The sequence below is a fragment of the Oryzias latipes genome, chromosome 8 (genome assembly GCF_053564925.1).
Source record: "Oryzias latipes strain Hd-rR chromosome 8, Olatipes_Hd-rR_3.1".
Lineage (NCBI taxonomy): Eukaryota > Metazoa > Chordata > Actinopteri > Beloniformes > Adrianichthyidae > Oryzias > Oryzias latipes.
In genome coordinates, this window is record NC_136244.1 from 12,622,156 (window position 1) to 12,638,494 (window position 16,339).

The window sequence follows — 16,339 nt, forward strand, 5'->3', positions numbered from 1 at the left end:
TAGGAGGTGTTTCCCACTTTGATCTTGGGGTTTCCAGTTCATATTCTGCACACATGTTCCTGTATACTATTCCAGTCACTTGGTTGGGAAGCTCTATATGCTTTCTCTGCCAGCATCTTACACCCTGCAGTTCTGTGCTGGATTGATTTAGTTTTCTCTTTACACAGCCTACACTTTTGGGTCTTATCTGGTGTGGTAGATCTGGATCTCTATTCCTCTGGTGCTCAGGCTTTGCTCCTGTGTCGGCAGGATGAGTGTTTCTGTGCTGTCCTGTAGACCAAACCCTCAGCTATTGGTAAGAAAATATTTCTGCCGGTACAAAATAATGTTTACCTGTGTGTCACCTTTTGGGATTCAAGAGTGTGTCAAGATCAATTTATTCTTTGAAAAACTTGTTTCTATGTATTAGTTATTAGCATTTAATCTACTCTTGTTTTCTGTCTGTCTTTATTAATATTCATGGTAAAAACTAACTACTTGTAAATCTTCTTAGGTTTACCTCCGTTTAGAAGCTTCAATGCAAAAACTTATAACACGAAACGAAACTGATGGTGAAAAAAACTTTTAATAGCCAATGATGATGTACTGTACAAAACAAAATTTATCGTGTTGATAAGATTAAAATTACTTGTATGTATTGTTTACTTTTTCATTTTGGATTTATTTTTCTTTTTGTACAAAACACCTTTGTTTTTATTGAACATAAAACGTTTATTAATTCTATCTGTATTTTTTTAAAGCAATAACAAATATCTATTAAATTATTGTTCACAAACACAACTTGTTTGGTTTTTATAGCTGCTGAGTTTTTGTCCAGGTTTGTGTTTGTTTGTATCACTGTGGGGCGTCTCACACAGTAATACACAGCTGTGTCTTCAGGCTGCAGATTCTGTCCTGTTATTGTCACTGTTCCTGCAGAAGTGTCTCTGCTGTAGCTGAACTTGTTTTTCAGAGCATCATTTTGTCTTAAAGTTCCACCTCCCCACTGATGAGAAATCCAGTCCATTGGTTTTCCTTCTCGCTGTCTGATCCAGCCTGTTGCATAGCTGCTATCAGTCAGTGAATATCCAGAAACCTGACAGCTGATGGTCAAAGACTGTCCAGGCTGAACAACCTTTGAGTCTGGTTGGATGAGATCAATACTGTCCACACCTGTGGAAACACAAACCAACATCATCTCCATCATTCATCTGAATCTGAAATGTTTCTGATCTGATTATTGCTGTGAATCCACTGAAATCTCCTCACAGGATCCAGCTGTCAGCAGCAGCATCAGAGCTGCAGAGAACATGGTTGATGCTGAAGATGAACTCACTGAGGTCTTTCTGACTCAAACACTCACACTTCACTTCCTTATAATCAAAAACACATTTGCATAATGTTAAATGAAAATTGTATGTAAATAATGTGAATAGCCACTTTTGATTCAATGAATTTTAAAAAAGAAAAAGAAAATATTTTCAATAACCAGTCTGGCTACAGTTGTGTTGTAATTATAAAAACGAATGTTTTGAACATGCAGATCATTAAACAGTCAATGTTTCAGGTGAAACATGTTCATCTGTCATTGTTTGATCTTAAACACATCATCAGTGTTGTTTCCTGAACACAATGTGATGTGGGTCTCTAAACAGAAACCCTACAGTGAACTGAGGCTGATCAAACCCCAGCCTGTGTCCGAGACAAATATGTTTAGAAAAACTACTTTATGGTTCAACAGTTTACTAAAAGTGCAGTCGATGAATTTTTTATAGTTTTATAGTTTTTATAGTCTTATAGTTATATATAGATATAGAGAGATTTTTAATGTCCAAATACATTTTTCATGTCCAAACACATAAAAGGTTTTAGATTTGAAAAACTGAGTGAAAATAAAAACATTTCATTTATTCAGTTAAATTTAAACAGTCATTATAAAGAATTTCTAACAAAATTACTTTGGTGCTGCTAAGATAAAATATTTCATGTATAAAATCACATTAAAAACGTAAAAATAGTAAAATATAACACAATATGATAAAATACAGCTAGAGTAAGTTAGAGTAAATGATAATATGAAAGTTGGCTCCAAAAAAGGGCTGGAGAAAAAAATTAACTAAAGTGGGAAAACAACAACTCTTTCCAAACTGAACATCGGTCAGCGACTCCCTTTAACAGCTTCAAAGTATAAGTGCCAAAGTTTTAGCAATCGTAAAAATCTGCAAACTAAAATACCAACAAAAAAGTAAAAATTTGACAAAAAAAATGCCTAATTTTTCCTAAAGCTGTTATTTTGTTCCGTTCAAAGGGACTTAGCAAAATATCAATTTTCCTCTCTTTGCATTCACTGTTCTATAGGATAATATTAAAAACATGATGAGATCTATTATCTTTATGTTGTGTTTTTGTACAGAGTTTCTGTCTCTTGAGTCACTGTGTGTCTCTAGCGCAGTAATAAACAGCAGAATCCTCAGCTCTCAGACTGTTCATCTGCAGATACAGCTGCTGTCTGCTGTTGTCTCTGGAGATGATGAAGCGGTTTTTCACTGACTCTGAATAGTAGATGCTGCTGCTGCCAGAGCTGATATAAGCGATCCATTCCAGTCCTTTTCCAGGAGCCTGTCTGATCCAGGCCATGTAATAGCTGCTGAAAGTGAATCCAGAGGCTGAACAGGTCAGTCTGTGGGATTCTCCAGGTCTTTTAACCTCAGATTCAGACTCAGTCAGAGTCTGTCCATCAACAACTGGGAAGGAAAATCAGAAATCTGGATTTACAAAAAAGGAAAACATCAGAAATCTACAATATCTGCATGATGATGTTCACCTGCATAACAGAGAGTTAAAAGCAGCAGTCCTGTCCTACAGTCCATCATGTTCAACTGAGTTCAGTGTCTCTGCTGTCATCTCTGCTGTCAGATAAATAGAGGAGGAAGACGTCCATGTTTGCATTGACTCCACCTCACAGAAGACATTCAGCTCCATCAGAATTCACATTTGAATCAGAAAATACTTTCTTCTGATCTTAATAAATTATTTCACTTTTTTAGTTAAGTTTAGTTCACAAGTTTAGTTAAGAATATATAGTTTGGTTTATTTGATTTAATTTATTGATTTATTTCAAATATTGAATTCAAAGCAATAAATAATTTACACATATTTATCAAAGTCAATACAGAAATTATGAAATGCATAGATTAAAAAAACAGAAAATAAACAAACAAAATAAGACACTTAAATCACATTTGCTTAATTACAAAAACTAGTGATCAATAACTAAAGTCAATTTATTGCTTGAAAAGGAGTTGGAGGAATTTGACTTTATTTTATAGAAAATACTCATTTGTTGATTCAATATTTCCAAGACTTTGGAACAAAATATTATTTATTGGTATTGGAACTAAAGCAAAAAATCTTTGGTAGTGTTAGAGCGCCTCCTCTGGTGGATTCATGTTACAAGTTTTCAGGCTCTGAGGGGTTTTTGTTCAGGTCTGCTGATGGTTTGTGTCACTGTGGATCTCTGGCACAGAAATACACTGCAGAGTCTTCAGGCTGCATGTTCTGTCCCTTTAGAGTCACTCTCTTGTTGGAAGAGTCCAAGGTCATACTGAACTTGTTCTTCAGTGAATCTTTGTAGTATTTAGTGCATCCAACACATTCGCTACCAATCCACTCCAGTCCTTTCCCTGCAGGCTGTCTGATCCAACCTGTGTAGTAGCTGCCCAGAGAATAAGAGACCTGACAGGTGATGGTCAGCCTCTCACCTGGCTGCAGACTAACAGAGGCTGGCTGTGTCAGCTGTTCACACTTTACACCTGAAGAGGACAAACAGTTTAATGGTTAATGGTGGAACAACAGTGAACAGTGTCTTTGTCTCAGTCAAACTCACAGGATCCAGCAGCCAGAAGCAGTAGCAGAGGAGCTACAGGAAACATGATGGTGAAGATGAACAATATCTGATGGGAGTAACTCTTCCTCTGCTGCTAATGGAAACATTTGAAGCCTATATAAAAAAGGTCTACAAGTTTACTTTGCATAAAGAAAATATTCTAAGAGGTAGACCGTTATGTAAATTCAAGCATTCAGTTACTTAAAAGGAAAAACTACACAGCTCTCTGAAAGTACACACTGATCCCAACAGGTTCTTGCATGTAAAAAATATATAAGTTACTCTCATTATTTAACTCCATATACAATTAGTAAAGTGTAACAGATGATACACATTTCCCAGAATAATAAAATGCCACATAAATAGGGTTTCAATTTTACAAAACATTTTAAACGTTTGGTATTTTGTGCAGCATCAGATATTAACAATACTTCATGGTTTTTTTAGTATTTTTCTTTAGGGCCAGAAAAGCTTTATGGTGAAAATCAAAGTAAAAACCTGTTTATCTGTTAAAACAACAGTTCAGGTTATCAACCTACAAGTATAGAGATCCAAAATGTTCACATGTCAGTAAATAAAATACAATAAAATCAACGAATAGGTTTCCTTTAATTGACCTCATAAAATAAATGTTATTTTAATATAAAATAAGATTGCCATTTTATACAAGCATTTTAAGAAACAGTTATGCATATTGTGTATTTTATACGTAAACACATTTTTTACCCAGATGCTGTTATTTAGAAATCATTATTTTTTTAAAGGACTTTTTTGTCCATATATCATTTTTTTATATCTGCTTGTTCCCATACAGGGTCACGGGGTTGCTGGAGCTTAGCCAGCCTCTGAAGGTGGGGTACAATCTGGACCAGGGGTGTCAAACATACGGCCCGCAGGCTGTATTCGGTCACCAAGATGGTTTAATCCGGCCAACTCAGGAAGAGCAGAAATTCTAGTTTTTTTTTTTTTTTTTTTTTTTCAAATTTCAAGTCCATTCCTGTGGCGGGTTATGATTTTGTTTTAAAGAAATAACCAAAATTCACAATTCCGCCACTAGGGGGACCAAAGGAAAAGCATATCTCTGCACGTGCCAATTGCAAAACTTAACAGATCTGTCTTTGGGTAAGATTCAGTTTGATTCCCTGCTAGCCTCACCGCTGTTACATTGCTATTAGAATGATCAGTAGTGACAGCCTAATGACCGAAATGTTGTCACACAAAAAAAATGTTGAAGTGGAGTGCCAAGCTTTCCGAGAAAAATGGACAGTTCATGGAGCTGAATGTAAAAACTGCATGCTTGGTATGTCATCAACACGTCTTTTTTTGCCTTATTACAAATAAGTTGGTGCAAACATCCAATCCATTTTCAGATGGTAGGTTTATGAAAAAATACATGCAGAAGTCTTTTTCCCCAAAAAGCAGTCAACTTTTGTCAACCTAAGTCTGTCAAATATTACAATTGCAGATACAACATCTCTGATTTGGGCGGCCAAATGAAGGAATCCAGTCATTTATTGCATTTTCGGTCACTATTGATGAAAGCACCGACATCACAGATATATGCAACTGTGCATATTTATTAGAGGTGTTGAAGTGACTGTCACAGCGGAGTTTGTTGAGTTGATGGACACAACAACAGCTGATGACAGTCACCTCTCTAGTTACTGCACTGGACAATGTTGGTGTGAACTGGTCACGTGATGCCTGGTCACTGATGGCGCCCCATTAAAGGTCAGGAAGAAGGCAGGTGTTGCCACAAAATTCAAGCAGCCAACCAGGAAAAGATTCTTGGACATTTTATTGTGTTTTGCACACTTGAATGACAGTGGTATAACAAGCTGACCATGGGTTATTTTTGCTTTTATGGTACTGGTTCGGCGGCCCACTTGAGATCAGACGGGTGGAATGTGGCCCCCGAACCAAAATGAGTTTGACACCCCAGATCTGGACAGTTTTTAAGTCCATCGCAGGGCAACACAGAAACAAAACCTCTCACACTTTCACACAATAAATTAATAAATTAAATCAAACCTAAGAGACATTTTAGAGTCCGCAATCAACCTATGCATTATGTTTGTGGATTGTGGGAGGAGCCTGGACTGTACAAAAATAACCCACAGACAGAGAACATGCAAACTGCACACAGAAAGCACCCTGCTGGGATTTGAACCAAGACCTTTTTGAAGCGATAGTGCAGCCCCTGTAACTTTAGATTTAGAATCAAGCAGCAAGAATAACTTTTTTACAGTGGAATTAAAACATCACAGTCAAATCTACAAATCTGCAGCAATCACTCTTTTCCTTTAATACACAATGTTAAAACCTTGTTTCAATTGATGCACATATGCAGAACATGTGAACAGACATGAGCATCTGCTGACATGCAAACTGAGCAGTGAAACAGAGATCTTTTGCATTTGCAAAGTTTAGTCTTTCTTTTAGTGATTTGGTCTCAGCTGGTGTCCCAACGGCACAGACAGGGAGGAAATGACTCTCTCATGAGAAGCTGAAAATCTTTAATGCTGACTTAAAACAAAAGACCACGACACATTTACCACAAATATATTTAGATCATAACTGGAAACTTTGAAAAAAGTAATCCACAGGAAACTGTTTTGTCACATTTTATTGTTAACATCCTATTAATGGAAAACAAAATATTTTTTTTTTGTACAGATAGAAAAATCTTGTTTCTATTCTGTCAGATAAATGCATCTAGACATTAAAGAAAAACAATAAGAAACCACAAACCACAACAAGAATCTAAGTTACTTATGCACAAGTAACTTCTCTTCTCAAAGGTCTGCTTCTCCCAGTGCTGCTTTTAGTAAGAATTCAAGTAGGAGGTTACAATTTCCAAACAGAGAGTAAAGTTCATTAGGGGGAGTCATATAATGAACCATTTGGGAGGATTCTCAGTTCAAACAGTATTCTTCATCAGCTAAGGACAGTGTGTCGTAAAACCCCCTCATCCTACCTGAGGATGAGAAGCAGATAAACAAACACAGAACGTTATTCTAAAAAGGTAAAAAGGTCAATCTAGGTTAACATTTAAAATATATTTAAACAACTACATTTGAACAATGATATTAATAAAAAACAATTTCTTCACATATTCATATGTTAACATGTTGCTTTCTGTCATCTGTAAATCTGAAAAATTAGATTAGAATCAATAAGATGAAGAATTTAGAAAAACATATATAATTCAAAATGAACGCAATCTGATGTTTTTCTGTTGTTTTGTGTAAACCTGAACAAGTAGGTTCATGGAATTTATTGAACAAATCATTCTAGGTATTTTTTGTATTATATTTGCCTAAATTTTAATAAGGTTTTTTATGAAAGAAATTTGCATAAAGTATGACTGTTAAAACTATAATTTTTCCATTTTTATACCACACATGAACAAAAATAACCAAGAAAATCAATTCATTAACTCTACTTCATTTTATTCTGGTGCTTCTAGCTGAGAGTCAAAAACAGGGAAGGAAAAAAACAGGGAAACCAAATATGCCTCAGCAGAATTGTACAAAAAAACATCTGTCTGACATTGATGAGATGATTTTAACAGATAAAAGAGGAAGTACTTTTTGTACGACCGTCCCCAAAATGTCTCTCACTGTGTCTGTTCTGGCACAGTAATAAACTGCTGTGTCCTCCATCCTTAAACTGTTCATCTGTAGATAAACTTTACTGCTGGAATCATCTCTGGAAATGGAAAACCGTCCCTGGACTGACTGGGAGTAATAAATTGGATCACTGTAGGTGCTAATATAAGCGATCCACTCCAGTCCTTTTCCAGGAGCCTGTCTGATCCAGTTCATGTTATAGCTGCTGAAAGTGAATCCAGAGGCTGAACAGGTCAGTCTGTGGGATTCTCCAGGTCTTTTAACCACTGATTCAGACTCAGTCAGAGTCTGTCCATCAACAACTGGGAAGGAAAATCAGAAGTCTGGATTTACAAAAAAGGAAAACATCAGAAATCTACAATATCTGCATGATGATGTTCACCTGCATAACAGAGAGTTAAAAGCAGCAGTCCTGTCCTACAGTCCATCATGTTCAACTGAGTTCAGTGTCTCTGCTGTCATCTCTGCTGTCAGATAAATAGAGGAGGAAGACGTCCATGTTTGCATTGACTCCACCTCACAGAAGATATTCAGCTCCATCAGATTTCACATTTGAATAAAAAAATACTTTCAAGTTTCATACTTTTTTAATAAAATTATTTAATTTTTTTTATTCATAAACTTTAAGTTTAGTTAAGAATATATAGTTTGATTTGTTTGATTTAATTTATTGATTTATTTCAAATATTGAAGTCAAAGCAATAAATCATTTACACATATTTATCAAAGTCAACACAGAAATTATGAAATGCATAGATTAATAAAACAGAAAATAAAAACAAAAAAAGACACTTAACTCACATTTGCTTAATTAAAAAACTAGTGATCAATAACTAAAGTCAAGTAGAGTTTAATTTATCGCTTGAGAAGGAGTAGGAGGAATTATTTACCACCCCTACTGAGTTCATTCCTTTTATAGTTTTTAGTTTTTGTAATCCGGTTCTGATTAGATACATTCTGTTCAGGTTACAAAATCCAAAGCCTAGTAATGATTGATTATCTTCAGAAAACATTTATTCATGATTTCAGTAACAGTAACCATTATGTAATAATCATTGATTATCATTCGAACATATTATCACATCAAACCAGTAATTATTGCAACACATTTGAGATCAATTAAAGATTGACTGCCGTTTAAACATCTCAGTAGTCGGTATTACAAACGACACAATATAAAACTCATTGGTTGTAAATAAAAGAGCTTTGTGTCATGGCTACAGAACACTTTTCGACGCAGAAGAAACCCGGAAGAAACACAGAGGAGGACGAGAGTGGCAGGTAAGAGGATTTAATAAGGAGGTCTGCAATGGAGGGAGAGCAGGACGCGTGGCTTCCACAATGCGGAACGTAGTCTTCGGTGGCGTCACTGGTGCATCCCTTCGCAGGCTTAAGGCCCGTACACACCGGGACGAATATTCGCCAGGCGTTATTCGCCAGCGTTTTTCGCCACGTTTTTTGTGTTCACACCCAGGCGATTTTCGCTGGCGATGAGCCGAGTGAACATGCAATTTCATTCCCTGACATTAGATGGCGCTTAATGTAAACAGAAATACTCCTGTACACAAGGTGGCGCTGCGCAACTTTAGGCTTCTTAAAGTCGCTTTTCACTCAGAAGAAGAGAGCAAGTATTTACTCGCTAGTCAGAATAATACAAAGAAAACATGAATATTTCAAGCACCAGTAGCTCCAACTGGTGCTTGGTTCGGGGATATTTTAGAATGTCCGTCATTATTTCTTCGCGGCAGTGTAGACGCTACTTGGCGTCTATCTTCTTCGCTGGTATGTGTGCTCAGCAAGGCAGTTTTGTGTTTGAGCGCCCCCAAGTTGTGTTTTACTGTAACCTCAGAAGCTCCAGACACGTGTGCAAAAGCGGCATTCTCATTGGTCGAATAGATTTCGACGCGACGCGTCGAAAAAAAAAAACGAACCCGAGGCGGGTTTTTTTTTTGACGCTTTGACGCGTGGCGTTTTTTCGCGTCGGTGTGCACACTCACAGTGGTGCCCTTTGTTTAGTCACGAGGCGTTAAACGAAATTCGTCCCAGTGTGAACGGGCCTTTACAGAGTGAGTTGTCGTCGGCGGAGGTCCGGAGGGAGAGAGGAAATGGCAGAGGCTTGAGGTGTAACCGAGGAGTTAAGGCAGGAGAAAGGTTCTCGGCTGAGACAGCTTCAGGCGACCATTTGTGGCAATGGGTTCCATCAAGGGCAACGGACTGGCGAGGAATGATGATCATGGAGCTCCTTAAGAAGGCAGAAGAGGCGATGAGGTAAGTGGTCGCAGCTGGGCTGAATCAGGAACCAAGCAGAGAGGAAGGGGGGAGGAGTCTGACAGAGGCACCATATCACTTTGAATTGATTGTTTGAGTGATTGTTTGAGCTCTATACTTAAATTTTCATGATTTTGCTGTGACGTCCTTTGTTGAATTCCTGTCACACTTTTTTCATCATATTTTATTACTATTTCTTTGTTGTTTCAATAGATATTATTCATAAACATAGAAATTCTTTTCGTAACATATTTTACCGAGCTTTTTATTCTGTTTCAACATGATACGGTAAATATTGAGCAGAGTAAAAGACAATGGACGATCAGATTTAACATTCTTTTCAAATAATCCAACAGAATTTGTCACAGCATAAATATTAAAGCTTTTGTATATTTAAAATAATCTTTAAAGGTTTTAGGAAAATTAAAGTATAAACCCAATAGAAATAGTACTAGATGTACAATGTACTCTTATTTTCACGTTGTTTACATTTTCTTTTAATTTGTACTAGATGAAATGACGAAGCATGTGGTATTGTTTTAACCTTGAAATTAAATTAGGAAATTAGGCCACAGCAATATGTTACTTTAATGAATGTAATAAACAATTGTAGAAATTTAGAACATTTTTAATAAAAAAAGTGTGCTGAGTATTAAAGTAATTAAATATATTCCTATTTGGAATTTTGTGGAATCTTCTGTAGGATATTTTTTTTAGATCATTTTTTATTCACTTATTGTGATTCCGTGTGTGCTTTTATTTATTTCAGTAAAAACTGAAGAGAAAAAAAACACAACAACAAAAGAAAAAAAAAAATATTCCATACCTGAGTCACTCCACCCCAGTGACTCAGCCTTTTCAGTGAACAGTGTTGTTGCAGTGGAATTTGGCTGGATGCTTTGAATGGAAGAAGGGGGGTCCCTGGTGTGGATAGATCCCCATACCATGACGTCATCACTCAGCATCAAGCCAGATTTCTGTTTTTTTGTTTTTAGATGTTTTTATTCTGTATAATATCTTGTATTAATGAAAAGTGCCTCATAAATAAGTTTGAATTTATTTTATATGATCAGAATAGATTTGACTTTATTTTATAGAAAATACTCATTTGTTGATTCAATATTTCCAAGACTAGTATTTTTTAGTATTGGAACTAAAGCAAAAAATCTTTGGTAGTGTTAGAGCGCCTCCTCTGGTGGATTCATGTTACAAGCTTTCAGTCTCTGAGGGGTTTTTGTTCAGGTCTGCTGATGGTTTGTGTCACTAGCCGCGGTTACATGGGCAGAATATCTTGATCGGATCAATGGTCGGGTTAAAATTCACCCGTGCACATGGGATCAGAAAACCTTTTTCCGATTAGAACAAGCGTTCCCATGGCTCACGCCTTTGGTCGGAATAAATCGTTTGGGCATGCGCAGTAGTGGTAAAAAAAAACCCGGAAGAAGAGATGCGCCTCGTTGTAAACAGACCGCTGCCACAGACTTTTGTGCAGCAGCTCCGTAACACGAGGCGATCTTCCAAACGTGCTTTTATTAATGTTATGAATAGTATGAAGCGCCTGCTCGCTCATCGTTTTTTTAATCCGTGTGGTCATTGCTTTTTATGTTGAAGAACGGAGCTGGAAGAGTTAGGACAGGCTGTAAACACGCGCTAACAACATTAGCCTTGCTTGAGGACACAAAATCCAGGACCGTGCGAGAGACACGGCAATCTACATCTTGGCTGCACGTAAATATGTGGGAATAACATCGGCCTTTATTTTGCCGGGACAGCTTCTAAAGGTCGGAGCAACATTTATTTCTGCTCTGAGACGTTCACACACCGCCCCAAACACGGTTCCTCCTGAGTCCTGCAGCCGCTAACCCAGAGTGGCGGGACGGCTCGCAGTCTGAATTCTCCCACACATAACAAACAATAAAACGCACACGTAACTAAGCATCCCTCCCTCCCTTCACACACAAAGTTATCTGGCTCCTCTGCTCACTTGGTCCAAAGCGCTGCTGCCCTGCATACCCCTCGTGAAGGAGGGAGAGGCAGAGACCCAGCGGGGCGAGAGCGGAGCGGTGCTTTTCACGGGGCGTCCGCAGAGCAGCTGGTCGGTCCCGTATGAGCTCCAAGGCTTTCTCTCAGCGAAACACCGTCTATGCATGACGTGAACCAGAGCAACAGTGACACAAGATCGGAATGACCGTTTACATGCTCTACGATCGGATAAACGATCGGTATAACCCACCTATCTCGATCGGAAAGAAATTCTGATCCGAATGAGTCTGATCGGGGCAGAGTATTCCGAACGGCGCGTTTACATGACGCCTTTTCTTTCCGATCAGGCATTCTTTCCGATTACTTTTGCCCATGTAAACGCAGCTACTGTGTCCTTCTGGTACAGAAATACACTGCAGAGTCTTCAGGCTGCATGTTCTGTCCATTTAGAGTCACTCTGTTGTTGGAAGAGTCCAAGGTCATACTGAACTTGTTTCTTCAGTGAATCTTTGTAGTATTTAGTGCATCCAACACATTCGCTACCAATCCACTCCAGTCCTTTCCCTGCAGGCTGTCTGATCCAGCCTGTCCAGTAGCTGCTCAGAGAATAAGAGACCTGACAGGTGATGGTCAGCCTCTCACCTGGCTGCAGACTCACAGAGGCTGGCTGTATCAGCTGTTCACACTTTACACCTGAAGAGGACAAACAGTTTAATGGTTAATGGTGGAACAAGAGTGAACAGTGTTTTTGTCTCTTGCATGTGAAAATATGTAAGACATCCTCATTATTTAACTCCTTATAAAAATTGTAAAGTGTAACAGATGATACACATTTCCCAGAAGAATAAAATGTCACATAAATAGGGTTTCAATTTTTACAAAATGTTTTAAAATTTTAGCATTTTGTGCAGCATCAGATTTTAACAATTTTTCACGATTTTGTCAGTTTTTTTTCTTTTGGGCTGCAAAAGCTTTACGATGAAAATCAAAGTAAAAACCTGTTTATCTGTTAAAAAAAAACAGTTCAGAAGGGTATCAACCCACAGTTATAGAGATCTAAAACATTCACATTTCAATGAATTTGTCATGAAAATGTCTGTTTGTTGTTTTGTCTGGCAGTCTGATTTTCTCCTGAATGTCCTCCCCCTCCCTGAGTCCTCCTGTGTGAGTCACAGCTGCACTGAGTTAGTGATTATGCCTGTATTTAAAGTGTGGCTTGTTCTGTGTTTGGTGCCTGAGCGTCTTCGTATCTTCTCTAGTTTGGTCCTGTATTAAATCCTACTCTAACTGAGGATTTTTGTCATGTCCTTCCTGCTTCTGGGTTTCTTCCCTGGCCACTCCGTTACATTACGTTCAGGCCATGTCAAACCCAGCAGAAGGACCACAATTGGGAGACTCACCACGGCCTGCCGCTGAGTAGATGTCTGTCTTCCCCTGTGATCTGAGTGACTGCGTTTCCAGCATTCAGCAGCTTCATGACCGGCTGTCACATTTGGAGCAGGCTCCCCATATTCAGTCTCCTTTTCCATCTCGGATGATCCGGTTGGGTTCACCACAGCCTTTTGATGGGACAGCTGAGGACTGCCGGGCGTTCCTCACTTCCTGTCGCCTCCAGTTTGACTTCAACCCAAGTGAATTCCCCTCCGAGCAGAGCAAGGTGGCTTTCGCTCTGAGTTTTCTTACTGGACGAGCCAAGCGATGGGGGTTGGCAGAGTGGGACCGTGGAACTGAACTGTTTCGCACGTTTCGAGCTTTCTCTACCCAACTCCTCACGGTGTTCAACCCGACCACACCTCACTGAGCTGCCGCTTCTGAGCCCCTCCGTCTCCAGCAAGGAGCCTGCAGCGTCTGAGATTACGCTGTGGAGTTTCGGGTTCTAGCTGCCAGCACCCGCTGGTCTGACGATGCGCTGGTGGATGTTTTTGTTCAAGGTCTCTCCAGCGTGCTCAAGGACGAGTTGGCAGCGAGGGAGGTTCCAGAGGACCTGGAGGAGCTGATCAACCTGGCTGTGCGCATTGATCGGAGGATGAGAGAGCGGGGCCTGGAGCAACGTAGCGGCTCAGGCTCCTGTTCACCGCATCGCCTGGGTGATTCCCCACTTCATTCCAGCATTGGTGCTCCACGTCAGGTGTTTACTTTCCCCCCAAGCCTATACTGCTGAGGTCTGGTCGACTCACTCCGGCAGAGCGCCAGAGGCGTATAAGGGAGCAGCTTTGTCTGTATTGCGGGGCTCCCGGACATTTCCTGCAAAGCTGTTCGAAGAACTCCAGAGAAAAGGCAGAACTGGTGAGCTGTATCTCCTCTTTTTCACCACCTTCAAGGCCACATACCAAGGTTTTGGTTGAACACGCTGGAGTACAGGAGGATTTTGAGACATTAATTGACTCTGGTTCTGATGGAGACTTAATCTCTCAGGAAGTGGTGAGAACACTCATGATTCCTGTTGAGACTTTGTCTCCAGCCTTGGAAATTCATGCATTGAATGGTTCAGTCATTCACAGGGTCACTTCACGCATTGTGAACATTAAAGTGTCTGTGTCTGGAAACCACACTGAACTTGTGAGGTTCTATGTTGTAGAGGACTTAAAACCCACTGTTATTTTAGGTTTTCCCTGGTTATGCAAACATGCCCCTCATATTGACTGGTCTTCTGGGCGGGTATTGTCGTGGAGCTCTTTTTGTTTGTTGAACTGTCTTTCTGCTGCTACTGTGCGTTCTGTTTGTAGTCAACATGCTCCTGATCCACCAGATCTTAGTATTATACCCTCTGTATATCATGACCTGAATGCAGTATTCTGTAAAGTCCGAGATAAGTCTCTGCCTCCCCATCGTCCATACGATTGTTCTATTGACCTCCTACCAGGAACACATCCACCTAAAGGACACATCTACCCTCTGTCTCCACCTGAACGCAGGGCTATGAAGGAGTATCTGCAGGAGAGTTTGCAGGCTGGAATCATTCGACCCTCCTCCTTTCCGGCTGGAGCTGGGTTCTTCTTTGTGGCCAAGCAAGATGGAGGCCTGCAGCCTTGCATCGACTACAGGGGTTTAAATAGCATCACCACCCGGAACACTTATCCTCTTCCTCTTTTACAGACCGCGTTTGATCTGTTGAGTGGGTCCCAAGTCTTCACAAAACTGGACCTCAGGAATGCATACCATCTGGTTCGCATACGAGAGGGGGATGAGTGGAAAACAGCTTTTAACACTCCCAGTGGTCATTTCGAGTACTTAGTCATGCCTTTTGGACTCACCACTAAACATTACCTCTGATCGTGGTCAACAGTTCATAGCAGCGTTTTGGAAGGAGTTCTGCAATCTCCTGGGGATCAAGGTCAGCCCAAGCTCTGGATTCCACCCCCAGACCAATGTCCAGGTAGAGCGGTATAATCAAGACCTAGAGACGACCTTACGAGTTATGTGTCTCAAGAATCCCAGGCCTTGGTCGTCTCAGCTTCCCTGGGCTGAGTATTCCCACAACTCCCTGAGCTATTCCTCCAGGTACTCGCCTTTTCAAGCAGCCTACTGGTATCAACAACCTCTATTTCCTCACCAGGAACAAGTAGCCTCTTCTTCGGGACCGGCTGCATTCGTGAGACGCTGTTGTCGTACTTGGAGCAAGTACCGACTTGAGCTTCTACGGAACCAGGAGAGGCTCACGGTTGTCGCAAACCGTCAGAGGTCTGCTGCTCCAGCCTATAAGGTGGGAGACAAAGTGTGGCTTTCCTCAGCGGATGTTCCTTTGAAAGGAGGAACCAAGAAGCTGCTTCCCCGCTACATCGGTCCATACTCTATCACCCAAATAATAAATCCTGTGGCTGTTAGACTGGAATTGCCTCACTCTCTGCGAATCCACCCAGTTTTCCATGTCAGCAAGTTAAAGCCAGCTAGAGACTCCCCTCTTCAACCTGCTCCAGTGCCCCCTCCGGCTCCTCGCTTCGTGGATGTTGGTCCAGTCTACACGATCAAAGCCCTACTTGCTTCCAGACGAGTGGGTCGGGGCATACAATACCTTGTCGACTGGGAGGGTTACGGTCCTGCGGATCGTCAATGGGTCCCGGATCGTCACGCCTGTTTCCATCGGGACCATCCTGACCAACCTCGTCGTCCGTCTGGTAGCCGGACTTAGAGGGTGGGGTTATGTCATGAAAATGTCTGTTTGTTGTTTTGTCTGGCAGTCTGATTTTTCTCCTGAATGTCCTCCCCCTCGCTGAGTCCTCCTGTGTGAGTCACAGCTGCACTGAGTTAGTGATTATGCCTGTATTTAAAGTGTGGCTTGTTCTGTGTTTGGTGCCTGAGCGTCTTCGTACCTTCTCTAGTTTGGTCCTGTATTAAATCCTACTCTAACTGAGGATTTGTGTCATGTCCTTCCTGCTTCTGGGTTTCTCTCCTGGCCACTCCGTTACAGAATTAAATACAGTAAAATCAACCAATAGGTTTTATTTTTTAATGACCTCATAAAATAAAGGCTATATTGATATAAAACAATGTCATTTCATACTAGGATTTTAAGAAACAGTTATGCATATTATGTAGTTTATATGTAAACATTTTTTACCCAGATGCTGTTATTTAGAAATCATTATTTTTT

At 40.1% G+C, this 16,339-nt stretch overlaps 1 pseudogene and 1 gene segment (V, D, J or C); both read right to left on the bottom strand.

The window, feature by feature from the left end:
• The window catches only part of LOC105354605 (Ig mu chain C region membrane-bound form-like), a 139,600-nt gene that overhangs the window by 37,316 nt on the left and 85,945 nt on the right, over window positions 1–16,339 (bottom strand).
• Window positions 3,484–3,911, bottom strand: LOC101168520 (Ig heavy chain V region XIG14 pseudogene; annotated as a pseudogene).